The sequence below is a fragment of the Maniola jurtina genome, chromosome 15 (assembly GCF_905333055.1).
Source record: "Maniola jurtina chromosome 15, ilManJurt1.1, whole genome shotgun sequence".
NCBI lineage: Eukaryota > Metazoa > Arthropoda > Insecta > Lepidoptera > Nymphalidae > Maniola > Maniola jurtina.
In genome coordinates this window covers 10,106,977-10,125,896 of record NC_060043.1, presented here as the reverse complement: position 1 = coordinate 10,125,896, position 18,920 = coordinate 10,106,977, and the positions used below count along the sequence as shown (strand labels likewise).

General features: G+C 35.7%; 1 protein-coding gene across 6 annotated transcripts in view; it reads left to right on the top strand.

Moving 5' to 3' along the window:
• Window positions 1-18,920, top strand: part of LOC123872265 (putative polypeptide N-acetylgalactosaminyltransferase 9) — a 258,936-nt gene that overhangs the window by 140,673 nt on the left and 99,343 nt on the right. Inside the window, exon 1 of one of the 6 annotated variants that reach the window (XM_045916435.1) lies at window positions 7,650-7,670. The exons of the other annotated variants lie outside the window; for them this stretch is intronic. The gene's annotated coding sequence lies outside the window, so the exon portion shown is untranslated. Of the gene's footprint in view, window positions 1-7,649; window positions 7,671-18,920 lie in introns of those variants that run through there. 6 annotated transcript variants of the gene reach the window in all.

Genomic DNA, 18,920 nt, shown 5'->3' with positions numbered 1-18,920 from the left:
GTAAACTGAGTTTTTTTTTAAATATCGCATTTTCATAATCGCATTATGATTTCCATTTATCATAGCAGAACAGTTGAAATCACACTAACAAAAGTCGATGACTGTTTGGATAAAAATAAATTTAAACGTTACGATAAGATTTTAAACTTTTTGACCTGGTTCCTCCTTCGCCTTTTTACCATCGTACCGCAAGGCCATGTATGTGGCAAGGCATCGTCAAGGTTTGCATCGGCACATAGTTGAAATTCTACGGGAAAGTACGAAGTCATTTGCTTCCTCGTTTCTTATCCGAACGGATATGGAACGCCCTTTCAGCATCAGTTTTCCCCTTTACTTTTAATGAATACCTACCCACCTTTAAGTCAAGGGTGAATAGGCATTTTCTACGCGCTCCATCTTAGGCAGCATCATCATTTCCGAGCAGCTCTGATTATAGCCAAGTGCTAGTCTATAAATAAAAAATTATGCCTTGAAAATTAGACTTAAGAGGGCTCTCTCCGTCACTCGTTTCCACTCGTTTCATACAATCGTAGTTCCAATTTCATTTGAATACTAAGCAACCTAAGTCCATGAAATTTTGCAGATATATTCTAGAAACTAATATCTATGTCTGTGGTTTTCCAGATTTCTGTTAAAATATTCGGTTTCAAAGTTACGCGGTCTTAAAATTTTCATACAAATCTTGGAGCCCCTGTAATTTTAAAACTACATATTTTTAGAAAAATCTAAAACACCACAGACACAGATATTAGTTTCTAGAATATGTGTGCAAAATTTCATGGACTTTGGTTGCTTAATATTCAAATGAAATTGGAACTACGAGTGGAAACGAGTGACGGAGAGAGCCCTGTTAAGTAGCTATAATTTTAAAATACTTATATAAATCATCTTATTCTTGTATTATTTAAATTATAACATTGACTCCTATATCAAGGAGTGGCTAATTTATTGATTTGTAAGGTGACATCATTAGACTTATTCAATAGTTTATCTAATTCTTCATTTCGAGTAAAGTTCAAGACTTAAACCTTGGTCAAATAGAACATATTGGGACAGCAGCTCTCGCAGTGTAACATGCTTTATAAATTGTAAAATGTCAACAAACTTCTAGAGGCCGCTACTAGAGTAAACTATCCAAAACTATCCGCTGCCGCAACGCATTCTGTTGGACAAATGCTTTACCTACGCTAAATTAATACAAAAAATATCATGAAGGACTCACTAAAGAAACAATATTTCGATAGTAACAATTATGGATATGCATATTTTTTTATTTAATTAAAAATAGCGAGCAAATGAGCAGGCGGGTCACCAGATGTTAAGTGATTACCACTGCCCATGAACATTTGCAGTACCAGAGGAACCGCCAATGCGTTGCCGGCCTTTCAGGAATTTATTAGTCCGCCCCTTGAATAACCTCATGTTGTAATCTAATGGAAACGCCGCAGAAAGGAGTAAATTATATTATAACTAAAGTAATAGGGGGAATTTACTGTACCCACGTAATCATTGTGTATTGGGCATAGGTATCTCACAGAACCGTCTCCCCAATGTAGGAGATGTTGGAGCCAGTTTAACTCAGATTCAAAGCAATACATATCTTGTCTACAATGGGGCGTCTTCGCAAATTGAATGAGCGTGCACATGATTGCCTCGATACGATCGGAGGAGAATGGGACAATATGCGCTACCGCATGAGCGCTTCACCTTACATCACCTAATTATAGGTGTGGGAACAAATAACTTGTAGTCGGTTGAATGCCCACGTAATGTTACAGTTGAACGCTTTTCCTAATCTAAATACAATTACGTATAGTTATCATCACCATCAACCCATCGCCGGTTCATAATAATTGAGCACGGTTCTTTTAAAATGAGAAGGGTTTGGCCCATCACGCAGGTCAAGTGCAGATTAGACTGCTCATTCATCAAAATCGGCCTAGTAGTTTAGGCGCTACGGTGGAACACACAGAATCTGGATACAAACATACATACACACACACATAGACTGCTAAAATCGTAACCCTTCTTTTTGGCTTCGCCGCAGTCGGGTAAAAACACAAAAGCATAACAGAATGTATACAATCGCGACGTCTAAAAGTAGGTAGGTATGCTCAGTTAAATATTTGCATAGTAAACTAGATCTGCGAGATTCAAGTAGTAAAAAAAATAGAATCGATGTGTGCATTATTAGTATACTTATGCAAATGTTATCAAACTTAGGAATTAGACAAATCGATTTCGATTCCTCATTCAGTGAACAGCTTGCCAATTTATATTTCGCTACTCAGTTATCGTCAATATGTCAAAAGACTAATAAAATGTAAAACCATAAAGTGAAGTGAGGTAAGTCGTAAATAAACAGATTTGGTTAACAAACGCAATCAAATCGGTTGCAATCCGGTTTCACAGCAGGCTCTATTGGGCACGTACAGCTATAGGATCAGATAAACGAACCGTTTCTACCGCGACCGTACCAGTGACATAAACACTGCTAACCGCATGTATCTTCGTTGCTCGACTCGCTCTCTCGATACACGTGTTTGTAGCAATGCTATATTTGCTAGCCTTAATCAGTAGTCAAATCGTTTGGTATACCATCTGCTAACTAGCTCTTTTTAATTAAGAATTAAATGAGAATGTTGCATTGCATCCTTTGTTCATATTATTAAGGCAGTTCTATTTTAATAATGTGAATCTCAAATAAAGTGATAGAGTTAACAAAACACTGGATGGAGCAAAATCGTATTCAAATCGGTCGCGATTTGGTTTGACAGCATGCTCTATTGGGTACGTACAGTAATCGGATCAGATTACCCGTTTTACCGAACAGTCTCTACCGCTAGTGACCAGTGAATCCAGCGACAAACACAGCTAACTGCATGCACCTTTTGTATCTACGTCAAAGTATGAATGAATATACTTTTATTGTACACCACAAAATTAGTACAGAAAAACACATACAAAGCACAACAAAATATAGGTACAATTTGGCGGCCTTATCGCTACCTAAGCCTCTCTTTGTAAAATAACGTTTGATGTCGAGTTTACAGAACCATACATTTGTCTAACTTTTTGGAGTTGAATGTGCGTTTTAAGACTTTTAAGCAATCAAATTATATGACATGTTTTTATGCTGAAGGAAAACCACCTCATTCTTAGAAAAAACCCGTGCTCAGTACTGGGATGGCAAAAGATAAGGATGGTAATGACGATGACGAAATATAAAAAAGTTTAATTTTAAGAATTTAAGAAGATTTATTATTATGGAAGTGCCATACAAATCGGCACCAATATCTCAACAAAATCTGTACTGTACTTTCTAACTTACAATAAATAATAATTTTACAATAGTTTTTTACGGATACCTATCATCCATCATTATCATCAGAATGAGAATGGTCTTAGCCATAATCCACCACGCTGGCCAATTGCGGTTTAGCAGACTTAAGGAGTAAAACTGCCACATCCCTTCCAGGTTTAGCCTACATCGTCACTTACCACCAGGTGAGATTGTAGTCAAGGGCTTACTTGTATCTGAGTAAAAGAAACCACCACAGAGATTAATTTGGAGACACCGTATCATAAATTACTCTTTTAACAATTCAAATGCCTACTAAATCAGTAGCATAACAATACCGTTATTAATTCCATCAAATACAATTCCGCCTGAATACATACATTAGCACACACAGCGATTTAGGCCAGATTAGTGTATCGCTCAGCCTCCGAGATGTGTAGCACAAACAACTGAATCCTATGTAGTTACTCGAAGTAGAGCACTGCTATTGTTAGACTATAGTGTACGAGTATTGGTTTGATTGCTATTAAGAGTATGTATCTACTAAAATGTAGATTGAAGGTTTGTCTCTCTCATACTATAAAGAGAACAGATTTGTTTGTTTGTAATCGATAAACTCTGGAACTATTGAATCAATTTCAATAATTCTGTCACTATTAGGAAGCTATTTTTTTTAAAGAATATTAGCCATGCTAAGCATGACTACTACTCCCCTTTCCCCTCCAATCAAGCGTAAAGCTTGTACCAGGAGTGGGTACGACAATAGTGCAACGGGTGGGGTTTGAACCGCTGACCTTTCGGAAGTCAGTCCGCTCCTCAACCGTTGAGCTATCGAGGCTACTTTTTTCTTCATTAGCACACATAGCTTTCTAAGCCAGTTTAGTGTATCGCTCAGACTTCCAGACGTGCGGCACAAACTACTAAACCCTATGTAGTTACACGAAGTAGCGCACGGCTATTGTTAGGCTATTGTACCAGTATAGGTTGGTTTGATTGCTATTAAGGAGTAGGTAGGTACGTACCTACTAAAATATAGACTGAAGGTTTGTATTCGATAAAGACTATTGGCTATATTTTAAAGTTAGTAATAATATATTTCATGTTAAACTGGCTATTAAAACTTGCCAATATATAGGTATGTACTCAATAACGTAAAAGTATTTTAAGGCAATCAAAGCTCCTTGTAAGTACATTCTTGTAGGAATGATAATATATGCCCATTATAGAACTCGGCGTTCATCTAGATATCAATGCTTTTATAGGCGAAGCTTACAATCTCTCACTTCCTTGATAAAGACCTGCAACTTCGATTCGAATCCGCGTGGATATAGGTTTTCAAAAATCTCATGGGAACTCTTTATTTCTTGGGAAAAGCCCAGCAGTTTGAACTATGCACTAAGCTGTTAGTCAAATTAATATGTTAGTTTCCCCTTTTAAACATGTAAAATATCTTGAAAAGAGTAACGAAATCACAACAAAGTGAGTAATGTTACTGTAATAAATACTTTGTCCTACATAATAATATAACAGGAATGAGTAGCATCTGGAGCGATTAGTTAACGGAATCCACGCTGTGAAGTTACGCAGAATACATTACCGCACTCGCGTAATTAACTGCGTTTTGATATTAAAAACAAAGTTTTATATTCATAAATAAAAAACAATTAAAAATTGCAACACGTATAAAGTTAGCAAGATTTTATTCGGGGTAGTGGTGACTATTTTTTTTTTGGTTATATTCAGATTTAAATTATTAGCCTTTGATTGCAATCTCACCTGGTTGTAAGTGATGATGCAGTCTATGTTGGAGGCAGGCTAACCTGGAAAGGCTTAGACAGTTTTTCGTTTTTTTTTTTTATAAAAAATAGCGAGCAAATGAGCAGGCGGGTCACCTGGTGACTGCCGCCGCCCATGAACACTTGCAACACCAGAGGTACCGCCGATGTATTGCCGGCCTTTCAGGATATTGTTGGTGCGCCCCTTGAATAACCCCATGTTGTAATCTAGTGGGAACACCGCCGATGAGAGTAGATTCCACAGTTTGCATTTACCACCAGGTGAGATTGCAGTCAAGGGTGAACTTGTATCTGAATTAAAAAAAAACTATATATCGGTCAAGTACAAAATATCTATAACTCACAAAAAGGAACTTCAAATCGTTTTGACTAACAAACCGTGCACGGGATACGTTTATCTCTTCACGCCCACTAGCTCTGATAATGCTTGGGTTAAATTACAGTTGCCACAGCATTACGCTGGCGCGGTAACAAAATGATCCCTGCTCCGCTTGATATCCGACGTCCCTAGGGATCACTGCAAATGGGATATACAAACAAAACTTTTGACATTAGGTAGGTATAATATTATATCTATATGGATACCTACTGCATAGTGGCCAATACTCAACGTTTATAAGGTTCCGTACCTCAAAAGGAAAAACGGAACCCTTATAGGATCACTTTGCTGTCTATCTGTCTGTTCGACTGTCGTGTCTGTCAAGAAACCCAATAGGGTACTTCCCGTTGACCTAGAATCATGAAATTTGGCAGGTAGGTAGGTCTTGTAGCACGAGAAAAAAATCCGAAAACCGTCAAGTTGTGCTTATATCACACTTCACACTAATATTATAAAGGCGAAAGTTTGTATGTGTGTGTGTGTGTGTGTGTATGTTTGTTACTCCTTCACGCAAAAACTACTGGACGGATTTGGCTGAAATTTGGAATGAAGATAGATAATATCCTGGATTAGCACATAGGCTACTTTTTATTCCGGAAAATCAAAGAGTTCCCACAGGAATTTTAAAAAACCTACATCCACGCGAACGGAGTCGCGGGTATCAGCTAGTCATCCATACGGCGCGTGCGAGCAGCATTCTCTACCGTGACTTGTTTGCGAGCTGAGTCCCTACGAAAAAGGACCCCGGATGAGTTCAAAACTAGTTGGCCTAAGTAAAGCCGGATTCTTATTGTATATTTACAATGATGAGGTCTAAGTTGGACTTTGCTTGCCTAGAAAATGTCTATTCACTCTTGCCTTGAAGGTAAGCCCTAAGCTAAAGAGTGCTTGAGTGTTTTATTGTACTCCGCAACAAATTAAGAAATCTATTTCAAATTCAGCGTAATTACTAACGCCTATCTAAGCTGTAGTTGTTGAAACAATTAAGAGCCGTCATAGCGTTAGTTGCTTCGGATAAACATTTGAATTGTCGAGATCAAAGCGATTTCGCACGCCGACTTCAGACAAATTAATTTCTATGGTGAATTAGTTTAGGGTAAACGCGCACTACGCCATAGTAGATCGGTGTATATGAATAAATTGTACTGACCTACCTACTAACTATCCTAAATAAAAGGAAGTAATGTAACATAATTTAAATCAGTAGTCGGTAATTAAGTATTGGTAGGTCTACTTTCTTGGACTGTTTGTAACAAGTAAATGCTGAATATCAAATGATTTTTGTTTGTTAAAAATTTCTAGGTGCTAAATTATAGTCGGTGACGCCCAATTTTGTCAGAGCTACCAACAAAACAACCTGAAACCTAAAATTTGTAGCGATTTACTGTGACAGTGTTGCCACTGTTTAAAGTCAAAAATACCACGACGATAAAACAACTTACCGCAAGCGGCTTTCAAACAAATGTAACGTAAATTAGGCGGTACTATTAAAACTTTATAATGTTCTCGTAAATGTAGCGTCGTTTTTGTCTAGACTCCTGAATAAAACTAAGTTGTATTAACAGGATTAAATAAATCAGTTTTCCGTAAAGAACATTATAAAAATGTATGTTTTTTTTGTGGTTCAATTTTAGATTAATTTCATCTTTTTTAAACTTCAACAATACGACACACACCGTCTTTTAAGCATGTGAAATTTAAAGACAAGATGAGCAATTCGTATTGATACTTAAAAAAATTAAAAATATCCCGCCGAAAAACGAACTAAAAACTGAAATTAAACTGAATTTAAAAAAAAAATGTCACTCGAGATGATGTAAAGATTTTAACGATGCCTCATACTACATTCCACCTCGGTGGAATAAAAAAACCCACATATACACAATATATATATACATACATGAACTCTGAAAACATCACACTCCTTTTTGGGCAGTAAACAACAAACAAGTAAAACAGTAAAGTATACAATATTTATAATTTAGAAGATTGGTAAGGTATAAAATATATACGAAATGAAATTGCAAAATTGTTACATGCAGTGCGTTTATACCATTAGATATTTCTAAGGTACCGATGTGAAATAATTACTATTCCTACATAATTTACTTCTTTTGTTGCAGGTAGGAGCTACGACTTACGAGTTACAAGTACCTACGAGCAAAAACTTGCTCGCATTTCGAATTTCAAATGGGTAAGGGATTTAAATTTAAAATGGCCGTGTAAGGCAGCAGATAACGAAATTTCTTACGTGTGCCGAGTGACTATAATAAATGGATTTATAGATTTTAGTGAGTGAAATTACGAGTGAAACTTGGACGTGTTCCAAAGTCAGGAGAGGGTTATACGCGAAACTGGTGTGCCGACAAATTATTTGAGACCACAGATTTTAACTACAATTCTACGTGAAATTATTATTTTTGGTGGTCGCACTGTGCATATTTTAGCAAAATATCGGGCTCTATACAGATTCTAAAGCTATTTGCCAAACTAGTTCGTCGAGAAAATGTTATTATTCTTTATAAAATTAAACTAGAGGATGCCCGCGACTACGTCCACGTGGATTTAGGATTTTAAAGTTCCCGTGGGAACTGTTTGATTTTCCGGGATAAAAAGTTGCCATGTCAATTATTGGGACGCAAGCTATTTCGGTACCAAATTTCATACAAATCGGTTAAGCGGATGGGTCTTTAGGAATCCCGCGGGAACTGTTTGATTTTCCGGGATAAAAAGTAGCCTATGTCCATCTCCGGGATATAAGCTAACTCTATACCCGTCAGAATCGGTTAAACTGTTGGGCAGCGAAAAGGTAGCAGACAGACAGACAGACACACAGACAGAGCGACACACTTTCGCATTTATAATATTAGTATGGATTAGTTTAGTACTGCATATTTTAGCAAAATATCAGGGCTCTACAAAAATACTAACGCTGAAATACGGTACTTTATAATATCATAGAGTTTTATAACATTTGTATAGAAAATATGATTATTATAATAATGTTATTTTCTACAGCTAAAACTAAATGTTACCAGAATAGCTCTATTGTTTAAAGGATTTCTATTTTAATACAAAACATTATAAAATTCTAATACGCGCAGCACAATACAAATTCCCCTTCTCGGGAACTTGAGTGGAGTTAGGGTCTAATTGGAACTCAGAATGCCAGCATTGTTCTAATTCCACACCGGTCTATTTGCAGCTAATGCTATTCAATTTGGTGTGAGTATTCCTTGATTAAGATTTGCTTGGGCTTACACCTGCTCACCTTCGACTTTGGTTCGTTATTTTAACTGATTTCTCTATAGGTTTTTAGTCTTAATATTTTCTTTTTAACCCCCGACCCAAAAAGAGGGGTGTTATAAGTTTGACGTGTGTATCTGTGTATCTGTGTATCTATGTATCTGTGTGTCTGTGTATCTGTCTGTGGCATCGTAGCTCCTAAACTAATGACCCGATTTTAATTTAGTTTTTTTTTTGTTTGAAAGTTGGCTTGATCGAGAGTGTTCTTAGCTATAATTCAAGGTAAGTTTGACCTATAACACACCTCTTCTTGGGTGTGGGGTTAAAAATATACCTCCTGCATTTTGATTTTGTTTCTATGTGTCTGAATATTTTGAAATTTTTTACCATCATCATCATCATGAGCCTTTATTTTAAAGTTTTTTCTAATTTAAGTGGTCTTTTAGATGAGACAGCGCTATGGATCTCATTTTTATGAGGTTCATAGCTACTACAAAATCTGTCTTTCAGTTTCAGATTTCTAGTCTTGCATTAAGTATTAGACATAAAACTTGTAGTACCTACACAAGCTGCAATGTTTGTTTGTATTATTCACTAAACTTATACTATCTTTTTATAGCCAATATATTAGAAATACAATTGTTTATGCTATTGCTGTACGATATTGCTGTTACCCAATAAAAAGCATTCGTTTTTATTTTCAGAATATTGCAAGTCTGACTTTTAAACTGGTAGATTAAATTTATGATGTTGGCGACGTGTTCGATTGTACCTACCTACTTATTGAGTACTGAAAATACACCTTTGCTTACAAGTGTAAATTAAAAATTTATTTCAACCCCGACAAGTGAAGGTTACAGTAACTAGAAAAGAGCTGATAACTTTCAAACGGCTGAACCGATTTTCTTGGATTATAGCTAAAACACCCTCGATCAAGCCACCCTTCAAACAAAAAACTAAATTTAAATCGGTTCATTAGTTTAGGAGCTACGATGCCACAGACAGATATACACAGATACACAGATACACACGTCAAACTTATAATACCCCTCTTCGGGGGTCGGGGGTTAAAAATACCATTCCCTGTTATTTTCAGGGGCTCGAGTTAACTGATGATGATGACTTTAACGATATAATATTATTTTTATTTCATAAAATTTTTGAACCCATTTGAAATTTAAAATATAATACAAAAAATGTTTTTGAAATACAATAAAAGAACCTAACATTATAATTTTAATCATATCTTTCACTTTCTCTGCTTCTGTATCCTCATTTCTGAGAATTGTGGCCTTTAAAAGTTTTCTTGGGACAATGATCCGGTAGGCTATTATCCAGATCTTTTCACACACCATCCGACCAAAAATAAAATACTATTTCGATTTATTATCATACTAGAGGATGCCTGCGACTTCGTCCGCGTGGATCTAAGTTTTGAAGATCCCGTGGGAACTGTTTGATTTTCCGGGATAAAAGTTGGCTACGTCAATTACAGGGACGCAGGCTACCTCGAAACCAAACATACAAATCGGTTAAGCGGATGGGTCTCTAGGAATCCAGTGGGAACTCTTTGACTTTCCGGGAAAAGGTAGCAGACAGACAGACAGATAGACCGACAGACAGACAGACAGACAGACACACTTTCGCATTTAAAATATTAGTATGGATTAATCGGGACCTAGTGAATGGATTGACGTGCTCTCCGAGGCAAGGATTTTATAGCATGATGATATTAAAATGAAAGGTATAAAACTTATAATGATGCATCATTACCGGCTGAAATATTACAGCAGGTAGCTTTTGACTTAATGTATTGCACTGAAACGACCTGTTTGTTGATGCAAGTGGAGCATCAACTTCTAATGAGATGATACTAACAAGCGCATTGCAATTCCGATGTGCATAACCGTATTTTATAATATTTTTTTTTCGAGCAATGTACCTACTCTACGAGTTATTACTTATATTATTGTGTACAGTATTAAATTACTAAGCGTGGTTTAGTTTAGACCATGGTCATGTTGTGCGACGCTCTAGTGTTACAATAGGAACAAAATGTAGAGATTGAGGATAAAATATTGGTTGCTTGATAAAAAATAAAATAAAAAATAAATAGGTAAATAAAAAGGGAAGCCGACTGACATACCTAATATCAAATTGCTAGATCAAGAAAAAATTGTGATTTTCTATGCATGGGTCACTTTGTAATTTATAATTTAGATCCCCGTTCAGAGAGGATTTTGAGAAAATCCTACGGAATCTTTGTAAAATCTTAATCCACGCGGATGAAGTTACAAGAAAAAGCTAGTTTTAGTCAAAACTGAACATAATATTATACTTGTAACAGCTAGAATTGCCGCTCAAGATGCATCTTTGAAGATAATAAAAGTTTAAGATTTTGGGATTCAGTGTTATCTTAAACTTACTAGGTATAGGTTTATACGAGTACACAAAACTCGGTTTGTTATTACAAAATTGAGATTTAGTATTTTATTTTAAATTGTAAGTATACCTAATGGTTTAAACATAAGATTGTGTAAATGATAAAATAGCGTGGATTTGACTCGCTTCAGCAATGTGAGGAACTGCAGTTTACTGTTATAAATGGCATAAGTATTGTTTAAATCAGTAACAAGGACAATCTGAACACATATAAAGTACTTTTGTAAAAAGTTTACTTGATTAAAGAAATATATTTTGCTAGACCGGTTTTTTATCATCATGACTTCCGGGGCGATTCGCTTACTCAGTGATCAATAATAATATGATAGCCATCAAACTCATTTGACAATGGTTACTTTTACATTGCTGATTCACTGAGTCATATTAAAAAATACTCGTAGGAAACCTTCAATGGATTAAAAATAAATGTGAAATGAGCTCGGTGATTATCATTCAGCGACGATCACTGAGTTGGAGTCACCCCGCTGTTAGTTGATGCAAGCGGGGCAACAACTTATAAATGATACTTAAGGCTATCGTTGTCAACGATCCCCCGTCGATTTCCTACGTATGATATTATTGTTCTTATCTCTATCTGCCCTGGTTCGTGCATTCTCGGTTCCTAGATCGGTACATTTGTGATAACCAAATTTCAAATTGCTGTGATTGGCTGAATTTACCATGTTCTTGCTGCGACAGTGAGTTTGAGCCACTAGCGGAACAATGTTAGCCGGTCAGAAATGATTGCAATTAGTCAACCTGTTTGACGTCCGTGTTCTGTTTTCGATTACAAAAAAGAAAAAATTGTTGTTGCAATCATCAATTTTAGCAAATAGTGAAAGAGAGTCGGCCAATCAGAGGTCACAACTACCGTCACACTTTCTGTCACACTATGGCAGTAGGCATACCGAGTAATGAAAACAATTTTTCATTCTGTCTAGGTCGAAGTAGGGTTGCTACCTGGCTCTTTTTGATTTACAGGCTACCACCATCAAAAATACGGGGTTTAGATTTGAAGAAATTTGAAATTTTGAAGTATTTGAAGAATATATATATAGGCGGTGTTTCTCTCTGAAATGCATGGAAAGCCTATTTAGATATTTCAGTTTATTTATAAGTTTTGTATTTTTTCTCTGTATGTTGCCGTATCTTGATTGGTGAACTGTGTTTGCAATGTGGTTTTAAATAAAAGATTTATTTATTTAAATAGCTTTTAAAAACTCTTAGTGTTGTAAAGCAAAATGTTATACATTTCATGCATACAATCTTCTCATTTCAACTTAAAATTACATTTAATTTGTAATTCCACCTTCACAGTATCAATACTATGGCCGTAGCCAGGAATCGATTGCGGGAGAGGTTTTATTAGGGCCGGAACTGAATCCTGTCATGAGGAAAAAAACATTCGCTCAACTTTATGGGCTAATTACCTGGTGTAAGGTTATTTTTAAAAATTGATTTGAGTTGTCAAAAATAAAATAAAATTATTAATTTATCTGATGTAGGTAGATTGATAAAATCGATATTTGGCTCATTCGATGTCATACAATCTGTTGCTAGGAGGCCAACAAGATTGAACTTGCATAAATACGGGTGTTTTGAAGGTTTTAGTTCAGTCTCCTTCCGAGATTCGGAGCGATATCGCATATTTTCGGTATTTGGATTGTGAACTGAATAATTAGATGTTGTGATAGCAATCACGCTCTAATTAAATTATTTATTTTGGCATTAGTTTGTATAGATTAAAACTCTCGGATAACCTTACACATTAAACTTGTGTTTTTTTGTGTTGGTTTTGGAGAGGACATTCCAATAATTCGATAAAAATATTTAAATAATACCTGCTTTTCTGAGTGACGCTAATAATGGTTAGTGGAATTTCGCCTTTCAATTTGACAGTGAGATAAAATACAACAATAAAAAAGCGCGAGCGCAGTGAGCGTAAGTGTTTTTGGTTCAATACAGAAAAAATTAAAATGAAAGGGAAACGAGTGTAGCCATAGCAAGATTTTATTTTTAAAGCTTCCTATCCATACTAATATTACGAATACGACAGTATATCTATTTGCCTATCTATTTGTTAACCTTTCACGGCCCATCTTCTTTACCAAAATTTTGGTACTTACTATTCAGAGGTATACGGGGTAACCAGTAAAATACGGGGCCTCTGGCAACCCTATTCGGAAAACACTGTCACATTCAAGTTAGTGTCAAATATTTTGTTTTCAATTACAGAAAGCTGCATCAATCATTATTACAATATTTTCTTTGTTGTGATTGGCTGAATTTTTGAGTTTCAGCCAATAAACAGACTGTTTGCCAATTAAACGTCATAACAATATAAATGCCAGAAAGTTTAACCAAATAAAACAAACTTAATGAGAACCTAGTGAGAATGCAAACGGCACACAATTTATAATACATATTATGTTAGTCGTATATAATAGATATTATAGTAGTCGTTCACTTTGGTAATAGTCAGATTGTCATCAGTAAAATTGATATTGGTCGATGTATCGTAAATTATTGTTTCGGTGACAAATATTTTTATTATCTATTTATCTTTGAACAGAATGGAATAGAATGAAATGGAATGGAATACAATGATTAATTTTTATTCCTGTAAACTTTTAGGTAAACTTCAAAGTGTTTTTGGATGGTCAGAAAAATTTACCACTGGTTCGGAATGCCGATCCTACGTTTTCTAGGGTTTCGTACCTCAAAATGAAAAACGGAACTCTTATAGGATCACTTTGTTGTCTATCTCTCTGTCTGTCGTGTGTGTCAAGAAAACCTCTAGGGTACTTCCCGTTGACTCAAAACCATGAAATTTGGCAGGTAACCTAACTGCGTAATTTTGGGTAGTTTTTTTAATCGATAAAGAAAGTTTGCGACATTGTTCAATAAAAAATTTGGATTCCAACTCCTCAACCCTGATGTTGCAGGGGACCTGACTACTAAAGCTAATGGGATTTAAAAAGTGTCGATTATTAATTGATATTGAAGGTATCTATACCAAGTAAACACTTTGTCGTTGACCTCAACCCTGATGCTGTAAGAAATTGCATTCCTAAATCCTGGTGATCCCTCGGGATTTGAAAAGGATCATCCGTTTAAATATTCTTACGTGATACAGAAACAAGTTGCATCCCGGGGACGGGCTATTACGGAGAGGCAACTTTTGTTCTGGGAAATGAAAGGATCGGGATTTTTAAAAACCTAAATCCACGCGAGCGAAGCTGCGGGCATTAGCTAGTTGTAAATATATTTAGAAGCTACTATAAGATAATAGATAAGGTACTTATTTCCTTATATTTTTATTGTATGGCAGCGCGCGGTTTTAAATTATAAATTGCACGTCCTGTCCTTTTCTGTAATACATTTTTTTCTCAATATCTACCGCTTTATCTCATAGCAAGAGTCCGTAAGACATAATACAGTGAAAATAAGCAAAATATACAATTTTTGCAGTTTCCACGTCAGTACCTGTCGAATTTTTCTAACAGTGTAAGCAGCAGAGCTGAGTTTACCATCAAGTGTTGATATGTAGGTGTTCCATAGAAGCTTTGCATCTAACATTATACCGAGAAACACGGGGTTCTCCTTTATTTTCAACATATGATTATTTATCAATGAATTTATGTCATTTAAGGTCCTGGTATTGGGCAGTGTGAATTCAACACACTTAGATTTCTTTGCATTTGGAAGTAAATTGTTAGCAATAAATCAGAGAGTGACCTGTGATATGGCATTACATATAGTATACATTGTCAAAAATTATAATATTAAAGCTGTGCGTATTGCGTGAGGAATAGGTTGCAACTTGCAGGGTTTGATGCATGCGCTATTGCCAGCAAACATGAGACATATTTTTATCTACAGGCAACGTCTACGCATAACGGTAGGTAACGCATACGTCTAACGCAAGTTGAAATGTACCAGTGTATTTAGTTAGACCTATCGACAAGTTTGGAGTTGGGTGCAGTCTAAATGTGGCCCGTGTGTTTAGACTGTCAGTTTCTGTCAGTTTCACGTGTCGTCCCCCGCACTTCACCACCCCGCTTGCACAAATCGAGACAGCACGAAATTTTCAAGATTTCTGGGTGTAATTTCTGGTTTTCGTAGTTCCCACATAATTATAACAATATAAAATATATAACAATAATTTTTTTACTACATAATATTCATTAAATTTTCTAGGTCTGTGGTTTTTCCAAATTTCATTAAATTGCTTCGTTGTCTAGAAAAACGAGCACAAAGTTGGGCCTTTTTTTAAAGAAAAATACAAATCTTTGAGCCCCTGTAATTTTAAAACTACATATTTTTAGAAAAATCTAAAACACCACAGACACAGATATTAGTTTCTAGACTATGTCTGCAAAATTTCATGGACTTTGGTTGCTTAATATTCAAATGAAATGGGAACTACGATTGTATGGAGTAAGTGACGGAGAGAGCTCTGTTAAAAGCACATGGCATTTCTGACGTTCTTTATTCCGAACGTATTTTATTTAAAAATGCTTTTCCCGAGAATTGCACTGTAATTCATATTAGAACCTAAACATATTTCACCTGTAACAGCTAGAATTGCCGATTCAAGACTTCAAGATGCATCTTTAAACAGAATATACATAACGTTGTTCAGATTCAGTATTTTATCTTGAAAAGAAGTTGAATGTTACACTGTTTCGTTATTAAAATTGAGTATAATATTTTAGAAAGGGTATAAGATCCGTTTTTCTTGTACTCTACTAATAAAATGATTTTTTGGACTTTCCCAACATCAATCCAAACTCTCCAATCTTAAAATTACAGTTATCTTTATAGGTGACAAAAAGTTATGGAGTATTAAATAGAATTCGTCTTGTAAGACAATCCTAATCAAGTGTGCTAAATATGTTTGTTGTAAATAGGTACGTATTTGTTTGTACTTACTTACTTATATGTTTTGTTGAATTACGTTGAGTATAGATTATACGTTTGTATGGAAAGCGCTAGAATTACTTCTCTTCGTTTGCTTCTTTGATTACAAAGTACTAGCCCGCCACTTTATCCGCGTGGATTTAAAATCTTTGATTTTCCGGCATAAAAAGTAGCCTTTGTCACTCTCCAGGTCTTCAATTATAAATATACAAAAAGTCGAAACATTGCACCTTTTCGACGTCGTCAAAAAATCAACAAACACACTTTCACATTTATAATATTATATGGTATGGTATGGTACCTATACAAAGGTAGGTTAAACAATACGCCGGGCGCCCCAGTTCGAAAAATCTAGAATAAATCTGAGGAAATCGCACTAATGGGCAACCCTATTGTTGAATCGTCACAAACGTTTCAACTACAGAGATGCGCTAATGACTGCTCGCATCATCATTAATATTCACGTGTGATAATGATTGCCTTTTAACGTCGACTGAGTTACGAGTAGCGTTTACCTTGAAGGTTGATATCGATTTATTGCATATCCATACTTCCTTACTGATATAACATGTCTGTCTAGACAGATAGTCTGTCTGTAAGTAATATATTCAAGGCCCATACATTTAGCCGATTTTGACCAAAGACAAATAAAGTAGCTAATCCGACTACTACCGGCAAACTGCCGATACACATTATTATAGCGATAGATATAGTATAAAATTGATTTTCTGTCACTCGGTGTCTTTTAACATTGTACTAAGTATATTTATATTTATGAGCTCAGAATTTTTTCCTCTTTCAATTGATACCCCACTCGATACAATAACAAAAAAAATTTGGAGACCTCCACTTTTTTGGATGTAAGGTCAGATCGATTTTTTGGTATAAAATGTAGCTTATGTCATCTGGACCATAATAACGAATCGATTGATGCGTAATTTAGGCGTTACGGTGGAACACTCATAAATACAAACCTACATACATACATAGACTGCTAATATCATAACCCTTCCTTTTGGCTCTGCTGTTATAGTCGGGTAAATATGTGAGAAAATTAAATCGTGCGTAATGAACGCGTATCCTACAAATATATATTTATCTAAGAGACCCATGTTTGAAAGAATTGTTAACCCCTATAGAACCTTTCCCTTGGAATTACGCATTTAAATATTCAGAGGGCATATATTTAGATACGGTGAAATAAATTGTGGCGTTGTGTTTTAAAGTTACTCTGGAAACAAGTTGCTATATAGTTGACAATATACCTACGATAATGTATAGAACGGAAATGAAAACCCGTCAAGTACGAGTTGGACTTATACACGAAGGGTTCCGTACCATAGTACAATATATGCAAGTATACACTATAATAATAATGTACACTATGTGCTTTATATTAATTTTTAAATTTGCATGGCGGCCATTTTGAAATTGGCCGTCCATATTTTTTATTATTTGTTTTATTTATTTATAGCAGCAATATTAATACACACTCAACTCTCTATGAAAGGTACAGACTACAGAGATCGTAGACCTAGAAAATCAAAGAGTTAACATATAATTAACCCCCAACCCAAAAAGAGGGGTGTTATAAGTTTGACGGGTGTATCTGTGTGTCTGTCTGTGGCATCGTAGCGCCTAAATGATTTAACCGATTTTAATTTAGTTTTCTTTGTTTGAAAGATGGCTTGATTGAGAGTGTTCTTAGCTATAATCGAAGAAAATCGGTTCAACCGTTTAAAAGTTATCAGCTCTACCTAGTTTTCTTATAGAGGTTTTTGTGTCGGGTTTTTTTTAAATTTTGAGTTATAGCCATAGTCATTCACCCTTTAATACATCCTGCACGTATGCTCGCTCCAGTTTGTCCGTTTTATCGGATTCCATCTAATTTTCTATTCTCTACCCGTTCCAACCCCATTTGAATTTCCCATTTGTGTCACCGCGCCGGTAGTTAAGTTCGATTATCTGTAACCGCTGTCACTATATACGCTGCAAATTGCGAGTCTATAAATTTCGCACGATCTGCGAACAGAGAGCTCCTGCCACAATCCCCAGGCGTTTGGCGTCCGACCAATAACATCAATGCGGTCCGCATATGGCATAATAATGCCATTCGGTAAGGAGCGCGGTGTTTCGGCGCGTGAGTAAAAATCCCTACAGAAGGGAAGCTTCCTTCCTTCTATACCTTTTGTGATAGGGTTGACACTAGCACGTGGAAAATGTAGGGAAAAATAAAAGTAGAGTAAAGAGCAAGCGTGTATTTCTAAAAATTATAATGTTTATCCTCATTATAATAATGCCATTCGGTAAAGAACGCGTCGTTTCTGTACATGACTAAAAATCTCTACAGAGGCTACAACGTCTGTACCTACCTAATTGAATACAATTATGTACTAAAAATTTGTACTTTTAATATTATAAAGAGGTAGAGTTCGTAAATTTGGATATAGGAGGTAATCTCCGAAACTACTCATCCGATTTCACAAATTCTTCCGCTATTTTAAAGTTCCATTATTCCAAGGTACTTGTATTAAATAATATCATGCTCAGGAATCGTAAAATCACTTAATAAGTCTATAAAATCACTCAAAAACTCTTTATCGTCAGTCAATTTCCTTGAATATGCGTGATCTACAACCCTGTTGATCATACCCAATGAAGCCACGGCAAACAGGTCTATACGCCCGGTTAGAGCATCCGTGAACTTGTTGGTGAGGGATCATGCACGTAGTTTTCCCTCTGTACGGATTTTTACTCTTGTGGTTTCGGTATTATCTATATGGCCTCGGATGAGAGTAATCGGTTTCGCCAATCGCTTCCAATAATTGCACAC